Genomic DNA, 12,339 nt, shown 5'->3' on the forward strand with positions numbered 1-12,339 from the left:
CCCACTCCCTGTTCGATCTAACCCTTCCCTCCTACACAGCCCATAACCCTCCATTTTTCTTATGTCCATGTGCCTAAGAATGTTTTAAATGTCCCTATTGTATCAGCCTCTACTGCCATCTCCGGCAGTGTGTTCCAGGCACCCATCACTCTCTGTGTCAAAGACCTACCTCTGACATCTCCCCTAAACTTTCCTCCTCTGACCCTAAACTGATGTCCTCTGGTATTGGCCATTGCCACCCTGGGGAAAGGGTGCTGGCTGTCCACTTGATCTATGCCCCTCATAATCTTATACACCTCTATCAAGTTGCCTCTCATCCTGTGTTGCTCCAAAGAGAAAAGCCTTAGGTCACTCAACCTTTCCTCATAAGACATGTTCTCTGATCCAGGCAGCATCCTGGTAAATCTCCTCTCTAAAGCTTCCACATCCTTCTTATAATGAGGTGACCAGAACAGAACACAATACTCTAAGTGTGGTCTAAACCAGAGTTCTATAGAGCTGCAACATTATCTCGTGGCCCTTGAACTCAATCGCCCGACTAATGAAGACCAACACACCATTTGACTTCTTAACCACCCTATCAACTTACGTAGCAACTTTGAGGGATCTATGGACGTGGACCCCAAGATCCCTCTGTTCCTCCACGCTGCTAAGAATCCTGCCATTAACCTTGTATTCTGCCTTCAAGTTTGTTCCTCCAAAGTGTATCACTTCACACTTTTCTGGATTGAAATCCATCTGCCACTTCTCCGCCCAACTCTGCATCCTGTCTATATCCTGTTGTAACCTACGTCAACCTTCTATACTATCTACAACACCTCCAACCTTCGTGTCATCTGCAAAGTTACTAAGCCATCCCTCTACTTCCTCATCCAAGTCATTTATAAAAATCTTGAAGAGCAGGGGTCCCAGAACAGATCCTTGCAGAACACCACTAGTCACCGACCTCCAGGCAGAAGACTCTCCGTCTACTACTACCCTCTGTTTTCTGTGGGCAAGCCAATTCCGAATCCACGCAGCCAAGTCTCCATGGATCCCATGCCTCATGACTTTCTGGATGAGCCTACTATGGGGAACCTTGTCAAACACCTTACTAAAGTTCATATACACCACACCCACCACTCTACCTTCATCAATTTGTTTTGTCATGTCCTCGAAAAACTCCATTAGGCTTGTGAGATGCGACCTGCTCCTCACAAAGCCATACTGACTATCCCTAATAAAACTACGCTTCTCCAAATGCTCGTACATCCTGTCCCTAAGAATCCTCTCCTATAGCTTGCCCACTTCTAATGTGTGGCTCACTGATCTATAATTCCCAGGATTATCCCTATTACCTTTCTTGAACAAGTGAACAACATTTGCCATCCTCCAATCCTCTGGTACTACTCCTGGGGCCAGGGAAGACGTAAATATCATCATCAACACCCCAGCAATCTCGTCCCTCACCTCCTGTAGTAAGCTGGGATATATCCTGTCTGGCCCCTGGGACTTATCTATCTTAATGTTTTTCAGAAGCTCCAACACTACCTCTTTCTTAACCTCAACATGCTCCAGCACATCAGCCTGTCCTATGCTGACTTCACATTCGTCAAAGTCCCACTCCCTTGTGAACACTGAAGCAAAGTATTCGTTAAGGACCTCCCCTATCTCCTCCACCTCCAGGCACATGTTTCCCCCTTTATCCCTGAGTGGTCCTACCCTCACCCTAGTCATTCTCCTGTTCTTCATATACATGTAGAACGCCTTGGGGTTTTCCTTAATTCTTCTTGCCAAGACCTTCTCATGTCCCCTTCTAGCTCTCCTAAGTCCCTTCTTAAGCTTCTTCCTGGCTACCTTATAACTCTCAAGAGTCATGCCTGATTTTTGCTTCCTGAACCTTAAGTATGCTTCCTTCTTCCTCTTGACTAAATGTTTCAAGTCTTTTGTCAACCATGGTTCCTTTACCCAGTCTCAGTGGGACAAACCTATCCAGAACCCCATTTAAGGGTTCCCTAAACAGCCTCCACATTTCTTCTGTGCATTTCCCTGAGAACATCTGTTCCCAATTTATGCTTCCAAGATCCTGCCTAATACCATCGTAATTAGCCCTCCCCCAGTTAAAAACTTCCCATATTGTCTGTTCCTATTCCTGTCCGTGGCTACGCTAAAGGTCAGGGAGTTGTGGTCGCTATCTCCAAGATCCTCACCCACTGAGAGGTCTGTCACCTGACCAGGTTCATTGCTTAGTACTGGAACCAGTATGGCCTCTCCTCTGGTCGGCCTGTCCACATACTGTGTCAGGAATCTTTCCCGATACACCTAACAAATTCTGCCCCACCTAAACTTTTTGCACTCAGGAGGTGCCAATCAGTATTAGGGAAGTTGAAGTCTCCCATGACAACAACGCTGTTATTTTTCCACCTTTCCAAAATCTGCCTACTTATCTGCTCCTCAGTGTCCTAGTGACTACTGGGGGGACCAATAGAATACTCCCAATGGAGTGATTGCTCCCTTTCTGTTTCTGACTTCCACCCACATTGACTCAGTAGACAATCCCTCCCCGACGTCCTCCCTTTCTGCAGCTGTGATACTATCCTTGATTAGCAATGCCACTCCCCCCTCCTTTTTTTTACCTCCCTCCTTATTGCTTTTGAAACCTCTGAACCCCGGAACATCAAGCAGCCAATCCTGCCCTTGCGACAGCCAAGTCTCTAAATGGCCACAATGTTGTAGTTCAATGTACTGATCCATGCTCTAAGTTCATCACCCTTGTTCTTAATACCTCTTGCATTAAAGTAAACACATTTCAACCCATCCAACTGACTGTGTTTAGACCCTATCCACTGCCTGTCCTTCCTCGCAGTCTCTCTGCACATTGAATCTACCTTTACACCAACTGTTCCATCATCTGATCTAACACTCTGGTTCCCATCCCCCTGCCAACCCAATTTAAGCACTCCCCAACAGCTGCCCACAAGGACATCAGTCCCTCTCGAGTTCAGGTGTAACCTGTCCCTTTTGCACAGGTCATACCTTCCCCAGAAGAGATCCCAGTGATCCACAAATCTGAAACCCTGCTCTCTGCACCAACTCTTCAGCCATGTTTTCGTCTGCTATATCTTCCTATTCTTACCCTCACTGGTGTGTGGCACAGGCAGCAATCCAGAGATTACTACCCTTACTATATCTTCCTTCTTAACTCCCTATGTGCCCTCTTCAGGACCTCATCCCTTCTCAAGGATCTATCTACCACCGTCTTAAAAATATTCAAAGCATCTACTTTCCATTGCCTTTTGAGAGAGAAAGTTCCAGAGTCTCACAACCCTAGAGAGAAAAGGTTTCACCTCATTTCCGTATTAAATGGGCGATCCCATATTTTTAAAAAGGGACCACAGTACTATATCAGCTAAAAGAGGAAACATTCTCTCTATGTCCTTCTTAGTCATAGAGTCATAGTCATTAAATTGCACAGCATAGAAACAGGCCCTTCGGCCCATCATATCTATGCCAACTATCATGCATATCTATACTAATCCCACTTACCTGCATTAATTTCATATCCCTCTATGCCCTGCTCATTCAAGTACCTGTCCAGATGCCTCTTAAATGTTATTCCTGTTCCTGCCTCCACCACCTTCTCTGGCAGCTCATTCCAGATACCATTTTGAGTGAAAAACTTGTCCCTGAGATCCCCATTAAAACTCCTCTCTCTCATCTTAAACCTATGCCCTCCAGTTTTAGACACCCCTGCCATGGGAAGCAGACACTGGCTATCTGCCCTCTCTCTGCCTCTTATAGCTTTATATATCTCTATCATGTCATCTCTCAGCCTCCTTTGTTCCGGGGCAGATTGACCCAGCCTATCCAATCTCTCCCTATAACTCAAGCCTTCCAATCCAGGCAATCTTTTCTGCACCTTCCCTAGATTAATCACATCTCTCCTGTCGTGTGGGGTGACCAGAACTGTACACAAAACTCCAAGTGCAGCCTAACCAACATCTGATACAACTGTAAGATGTCGTTCCAACTCTTGTACTCAATGCTTCTAACCCAGTGTGATAAGACTATTGAACGGTTCCCTTGTATGTTGAGATGGACTCTTGACCTCAGAATCTACCTTGTTGTGACCTTGCACCTTATTGTCTACCTGCAGTGCACTTCCCTGTAGCTGTGACACTTTACTCTGTACCCTGTTATTGTGTGTTTTACCTGTACTACATCAATGCACTCCGTAGTAACTCAATGTATCTGCACTGTGTAATGAATTGATCTGAATGAACGGTCTGCAGGACTAGTTTTTCACTGTACCTCGGTACAAGTGACAATAACAAACCAATACCAATACCAATGCCTCGACCAATGAAAGCAAACATATCATACGTCTTCTTCACCATCCTGTCTACTTGTATGCCACTTTCAGGGAACTATGTCCAACAGAAAAGTCACCAATTAAATCACTAATTAGCAGCAGTGCTACAACAGTGCAGTCACTATTTTGATCATGAATAAATAGCAATACTGCTACAGTGCAGTTACTATTTTGATCATTAATTAACAGAAACGGTGCAACAGTGCAGTCACTATTTTGATAACTAATTAAGAGGAAAGCTGCAACAGTGAGGTCTCTATGTTGATCGCTGATTAATGTAATGGTGCATCAGTGCAATCATGATTTTGGGCACTACTTCACAGCAATGGTTCGGTGGAGCAGTCACTGTTTTAATTACTAATTTATGCATGGGTGTGCCACTGCCATCATTACTTAAATCACTAATGAATAGCAGTTGTGCAACTGTGTTATCTTTCTCAATCACTAATTAGAAGCAATGGTGCAACAATGCTGCTACTATTTTGACAGCTATTAATAACAATGGTGCAACTCTGCAGTCTCTATTTCAGTCACTAATTAGTAGCAATGGTGCAACAGGGCAATCGCTGTTTTAATCACTAATTAACAGCAGTAGAGCAAAAGTGCAGCCACAACGTCAATCACTGGTTATCTGATGCCGAAACAGTGCAGTCGCTATTTTGTTCTCTAACTAACAGCACTGGCACAACAGTTCGGGCAACTTTTGGATCAGTTTGATTAATGGCAATGGTTCAAAAGTGTAGGCAGCGTTCAGATCATTGTAATTAACAGCAATGATGTAACTGTTCCGATCACTAAAATTAACAGGTGCTCTACATTGTTGTTGCCAAGCTGAATCTGGATGAATTTCCTCCAGAATGATAGCTGGATGCAAAAGTTGGGCTATGAACAAAATGTGAAACGGCCGTGGAAAATGGATGGTGAGGACTTAGCCCATGGCAAGCTGCTTCACCTTAAAGAGTGGGGGTCGGAATTGATGTGGGTGAGCAGTTAAAATCACATTGCAGAATTAACATTTCAGTGGGACTGGCTGCCTCAGGAGCTGGTGAGAGCAGTTAGTGCTGATTTATTCAAATACAAATTCGATTGATTATTTTCAGAAGATAGCACGACTGATTTGAGACAAACAGTAAAGTGAGCATTGCTTGGGAAGCAAAGGTACAATGGATGTAGGATTCCTCTTAGTGACCATCGTTCAGGGTTTTCTGTTGCAGTTTAATGCAGTTTAATTCCTGGAGTGTAGGAGGCTAAGAGGTGACCTTGTAGGGGTATATAAAATCATGAGGGGCGTTGACAAGGTCTTTCTCCCAGCTTAAGAGAGTCTAAAAGTGGAGGACATAGGTTTAAGGTGAGAGGGGAAAGATTTAAAAGAGACCTGAGGGGTAACTTGTTCACACAGAGGATGTCGGAACGAGCTGCCAGAGGAAGCTGTAGAGGCGGGTACAATTACAGTATTTAAAACACATTTGGACAGGTGCATCATAGGAAAGGTTTGGACGGATATAGGCCAAATACAGGCAAATGGGACTAGCTCAGATAAACATCTTGGTCAGCATGGACAAGCTGGGCCCATTTGTTTGCTATATAACTATGACTCTGTAGATATTCGATTCTAGTACTGGTTAACAGGTCTAATATCGCTCCCACATATATTTGCCAGGCAATAGATGGCAGGGCAGATGGATCTCAGTCTTTGTCTCTCCATCAACCCACGGTCTCGCCCAGAGACAGGGGACACAGGAATCCCGAGTGGAGCCTTGAGGATGCCTTTCTGGAAAGAATTATGGGCAGACTTGAGGATCCATAACTACTAAGGCATTACCTTCAAGTGCAAAAGGTGTGATGGACAATTTCCTCCTCTGGAAAGTTGGGTAAACACATCAGGGAGAAAGGTATAGCACATATTATCACAGTGGTGAGAGACTACAGAGTGCTGAGATGCAGAGGGTTCTGAATATCCTGGTACATGACTCTCAAAAGGCTAGTATCAGGTAGAGCAAGTAATTGTGAAAGTTAACATGAATGTTATTGTTTATTGCTAGGTGAAGTGAATAAAAAAGTGAAAGTTTATGCTTCAATTATGTAGGAAATGGTGTGACCACATCTGCAGTTTCATGTAGAGTATGGTCTCCTTATTTAAGGAAGGATTTAGAACAGTGATTGCAGTTCAGATAAGGCTCACTAGACTGATACTTGGAGTGAGCATGTCATCTTATGAGGAAAGATCGGACAGGGTAAGTTTGTATCCATTGGAGTTTAGTTCAGAGGGCTTGACTGAAAAAAAATATAGGGTCCTCTGGTGTCTTGACAGGGTGGGTATGGAGAGGATTCTCCACGTGGTAGAATTTAGTGCAATGGGTCACTATTAAAATAAGGAGGCATCTATATGGTGTACAGATGTGAAAGTTTTTCCGTAGGAAGTTCATGCTTTTCTGGAACTCATCCCCATAGGACAGTGGAGGTAGATTCTTTGAATATTTTTAAGACAGAGGTAGGTAAATTCTTGAGAAGCAAGGGGGTCAGGTGAAAGATTACTGGGCAGTGATAATAATTCTGATTCTGCAGAATTCAGAATCAGAATTATTATTACTGACATATGAGGTGAAATTTGTTGTTCTGCAGCAGTACGGTGCAAAGACATTAAAATTACTATAAATTACAAAAATAAATAAGTAGTGCAAAAAAAAGGAATAACGAATAGTTGAGGGAAGGTGCCTGCAGTCCTGCAGCAGCCGACAAATTCACCCCCATCCATCCCACCGATCTCACAAGCGCTCATTCGTGTATATGTATTGTCCATAAGTCAGACGTTCATGACCCAGGGAGTACCCGTTTAGTTCAAAAAGAAAGACTCTGAAGTGCAAAAGAATTTTTCAAGTTTATATCTTTTTTTTCTGGTCACTCAGAAAGTGGATGGAGATGATTAGCTGAACTGAATCCCATGCCTCTCTCTCAGACAAAATGAGAGGATGTTGCAATACCAACACATCCTTTTCTACCAAGCTGGTCATAGCAGTAACAGTATGTATCCCGCCCACACAGACCTTGAAGTGTAGGCGCTGTTATAATGCTGGATAATGAACTAGCCGCTCATTTGTGCATGATCATCCCCCACGAAAAACAATGACTTGATTAGCTGTAGTTTTAGGTTTGGGGTTAAGGATTACATTCTGGCTAGGGCACTGGGGAGAACTTTCCTCTTGAAATTACACCTACATCAATGATTTATAGGCATCCAACAAAAAAAGTAAGGGTTGTTGATAAGAATTAAAGCCATGTTTGAAATACTTACGCATCAAGAGGAGGATTATATGGGTCAAATATCACACCCATCACTTTGGTGTTTGTTGCCTGCTGTTAGATATTTTCCATCTGGTCTCTGGACATGTGAAAGTGAATGTGATGTGTGAACTATCAAACAAAAATTATCTGGCAATATTATTACTCCCTCGATAATACCCCAGAATGGCAAATGAACTATTCTCAAAAAGCACAACCTACTTTTACCATGATTAAACAAAAAGGCAAATGTGCAAACACTTAAGAGCCCACAGGATAGTATGTCCCTGCCATACATAAACTAAAGATCTGGCCTCAGGATCATCATCTACTAAAAAAGACACCAGCTACCCCACATGCATCTGAGGTGGCGGAAGGGAAGAAATTGCACTTATCTCTGTTGGCAAGTCACTGCAAATGGGTATAAAATAAAAAAAATCATTCAAGGAATGTAGGCTTTTCAGGATGAACCAGCATTTAATTGTCCATCCTTAATTGTCCTTGAGAAGGGCGTGGTGAGATGTTTTCTTGAACCGTTGCAGAGCTTTATGTGTGGGTACATGGGTGAATATTGAGATATGATAGCATAAATAAATGGTTAAATAAATGGACTTGTAATCCAGAAGTGTGGATTAATTGCCCAGAGACATGAGTTCAAATACTACCTTGTCAACTATGGAATTTCATTTGCATCAATTAATTAAATAATTCTGGGTACATAATTGGTATCAGTAACCCTGATTGTGATGCTACCAGATTGTCATAAAAAAATGTCCTGATTCTCAAGGAAGAAAATCGATTGTCCTTACCTCATTTGGCTTATATGCGGTTCTAGCACTGTTCACTGAAATGGCCCAATAAGGTACTCAGCTAAGAGGCAGATAGGAATAAGTAATAAATACTGACCATGCCGGTAGTGAGTCTTCCCAGGTAGCTAATTAGACAGTGAGTATTTACAAAATGAAATCAAGCAGGAGAGGTGCTGTGAGTTCAAAAAAAGTCTTGGAGAGAAGGCTGCAAGAGTCATATTGCTCGAGAAAAGGTAGGCAATTGGCTGATGTGTATGAGGTTTTTTTCTTTAAAAGTGGGATCAAGAAATAACATACGTTAAATTTAGTGCTTAACAAATTAAACTATGTATATAAACTTGTAAATAGTGATTGAAAATAGAGTTTAACTAAATAAATAAATAAATAAAACTGCATGGTATGGCTGGTTGAGTGTCTGGATTGCAGTATGTGGGAGTTTGCTGTCAGGGAAACTGGTTTGAGCTTACGGTCTGCAGAAGATGGCTCCATCAGGAATCTTTTTGGCTTGGGGTTGGAAATACACTGACATAAAAGGTAGGAGGAGGAATTCCTGGACAGTCACCTTCCCAGAAGAAAGCACAGGTTGAAAAAGGCGTTACTGTTAGGAAGCCAGGGATCGGGTCTAATACTGAGATGGAGGTCCTGTCGATCCTTGTCCTGTCCAAAAGGTCCTTGCTACCATTGAGGGCAAGAAAGCCTGCGACGTGGACAACTACAATGCAGGCCAAAGTTCTGTGGCTCAGGAGAAGAGGAACCGCAGAATAGAAAGACAATAGTGATGGGGGATTCTATAACTTCGGGGTAGATCCTCTGGAGTCAAGAATGTGAATCCCTAAGGGCCCCAGAGTAAGGTAACTGCATAGGGACTTGGAAAGGGACGGAATAAATCTAGTTGCCTTGGTCGATGTTGGAAGGAGGTAGGGTTAACAGGGATGAGGATCTTCAGGATAATAATTTCTGGATCGCTGCCTGAACCACATGTAAATTAACATAGAAGAAGACAGAACAGGAAACTAACACATGGCTTAAAGGGACGATGTGGGAATGAGAGGTTCCTTTTCATGGGATGCTGATATCAATTCTGGGACAGGAAGGATAGACTCTAGCTGATCCAGGATTGGACCCGTGCCCTGGTGGTAAAAAATAAATAGGAAGTTGGCAAAGGTGTTAGATGAGGGGTTCGACATGAAATAGCCAAAATATAAACAGAGAAAGGGGGCACTGGCAAGATTAAGGGGAGGATATAGGATGTAAGTAGAATTATGGAGTATGTCTAATAAGATGGTTACACATAAAGAGAAAGGAAATCCTATTAAAGATGAGTTAATGTTGCTCTACAGGAATGCAAACAGTATCTGTAATGAAGTGGGAGTGAGGTGTATTTATAAATTGGCAGGGAACAGATGCAGCAGGTGAAAATCAAAAAGACTGCAGATGCTGGAAATCTAAAATAAAACTGAAAATAGTGGAAATCCTCAACAGGTCAGGCCACGTCTGTGGGAAGAGAAACAGGGTTAACGCTTCAGGTCAAAGAGCCTTTATCAGAACTGGGAAGGAGAGAAAAGCAGTTCTTTAAGCTGCAGGGAGGGTGAGAGAGGGGGTGTCTCTGATAGGGTAAAACCGGTCACCATGTGGTAAAATGTTATCTGGTCAATGGCAGCAGAGAGTGAGAACATCGATGAACGTGGGAGCTGCAAAATGCAGAGCAGGAAGACATGCCTGGCTCTTTGACCTGAAGTGTGAACCCTGTTTCTCTTCCCATAGATGTGGCCTGACCTGTTGAGTATCAAGGGAGTGTAAAACAAAATTGTAAGGATTTTATTGACAGAGCAATAAAAATATAAAATTGATGTAGGAATAGGACAGGTGGACGGGTCCTATAAATGGACAGGTAAGTAGCCTGGTTATTGAGATACGGCAGAAATATCAAATCAATAGCAACACACACAAAATGCTGGAGGAACTCAGCAGGTCAGGCAGCATCTATGGAGGGAAATGAACAGTCGACATTTCATGCTGAGGCTCTTCATCAGGACAGAACAATCAAATCAACATTTGCTTCTGCATTTACCATGAGGACGGAACTGGTGGGCGTGATATTAGAAGATGAAATGGGTCAAGAAATAAATGCATTTATAACAAAGAATGGAAATGTATTAAATCAGTCAATCAGTCATTGGATAAAATCTCTGATCCAGATGGATTGCATTCAAGCATTTTAAAAGAACCCAAGAGATAGCAGAGGCACTGCTGAACATAGAACATAAACATAGAACACACAGCAACAGGCCCTTCGGCCCACCATGTCTGTGTTACCATGAACTAATCCCATCTTCCTGTACATAGTCTATATCACGTTTAGTAATTTTAATAACATGTTTAATAATTTGTTAGAAACAGGCATTTAAGAATAGGGGTTGAACATGGTTGAGAATTATAGATCAATCTGCTGAATTTTAGTAGAAAAACAATATACATAGAATATCGAGAAAGGAGAATTATAATGATAATGGGCAACATGGACTTCAAAAAGAAACATCTTGCTTTATCAAGCTAATTGAATTTTTTGAGTGGACAATGGCAGTGCAGTGGATGTAATGTATCTAGATTTTCAAAAAAGCTTTCAATGAGGTAACCGAGAAAAGACTGATGAATAAAGTGAGAGGATGTGGAGTCAGGCAGATGGTACCAGCATGGATGTTAGCTGGATTTGGGTCAGAAAGCAGAGAGTGCGAGTTAGGAAACTATGGACAGCAAAAGAAGCTGCTGTCACAATTCACAATTTACATTGGTTTGGATTCTAAAAACAAAAATACTAGTTACACATACAAAATTGTCAGATGGTGGGTAGTGGGGGAGGGTGGTTGTGGTATGTGTATCAACACTAAAGAATTCTGCAACAAATTTTAGGAGGATATTAATAAACCTGTGGATTGGGCAAAGGGAGTTCAACACTGATAAATGTAAGGCGGTACATTTTGGTAGGGTAAATGGGCGGAGGTCACTTATCGCTTGGAAGGTGAGAGTCTTGGTGGGGTAAAGGAAAGGAGAGATCTTGGAATACAAACACACCAATCTCTGAAGGTTAGGCCACAGTTTAGCAAAGCCATAAGAAGGCAAACCAAACACTAGAGCTTATACGTAGAGGGACTGGATTGAAAAGTAGTGAAGATGAATGTTAGATCACACCTAGTAGGCAGTTCTGGCTGCCACATTATAGAAATGATGTAGCGACTGAGCCAAAGGAGCAAAGTTGAACTACAAGGATGGTACCAATAAAGTAAGGGTATACACATCTGGAATGAACAAACAGATTGGGTCCTTTTTCCTTACAAAATAAAAGGGGGGGGGGGTTACCTAATTGATGTCTTAAAAGGTTTTGATAGATCTGGTCCATAAAAAATGTTTCCAGCTGTGGGAAAGATGAGAACGAGAGGTCACCTATGTGAGACAGTGAACAAGAAAGCCAGTCGGGAATTCAGAAGAAACTTCTTAAGCCAGGGAGTGGAATGTACTCCCATGGGGCGTGGTTCAGGCAAACAGTGTGGATGTACTTACGGAGAAGTTGGATAAGAATATGAAGGAGAAAGGAAGAGAGGGAAAACAGGAGAAGGTGCAAGTGAAGCAGAAACAGAGTGGTCTAGTATGAACTAGTTGGGCTGAATAACCAGTTTTGGTATCATTTTGTGAATTAAATGGATCAAGGGATATGGGGATTGTGCCGGGATGCAGAACTGAAGTGCATAAATGATGGAACATGCTTGAGCAACATAAAAGCTGCCCCTGTGCTCATTTTGTGTGATAATGCAAAAATTACTTCCACTGGAAAACATTTGGGGGGAGTCCCCTTCAAATAATAACACTACCCAAAATCAGAGATTTTCACTCCTGCCTCTGCTG

Source organism: Pristis pectinata, chromosome 29 (assembly GCF_009764475.1).
Source record: "Pristis pectinata isolate sPriPec2 chromosome 29, sPriPec2.1.pri, whole genome shotgun sequence".
In the NCBI taxonomy this organism is placed as follows: Eukaryota; Metazoa; Chordata; class Chondrichthyes; order Rhinopristiformes; family Pristidae; genus Pristis; species Pristis pectinata.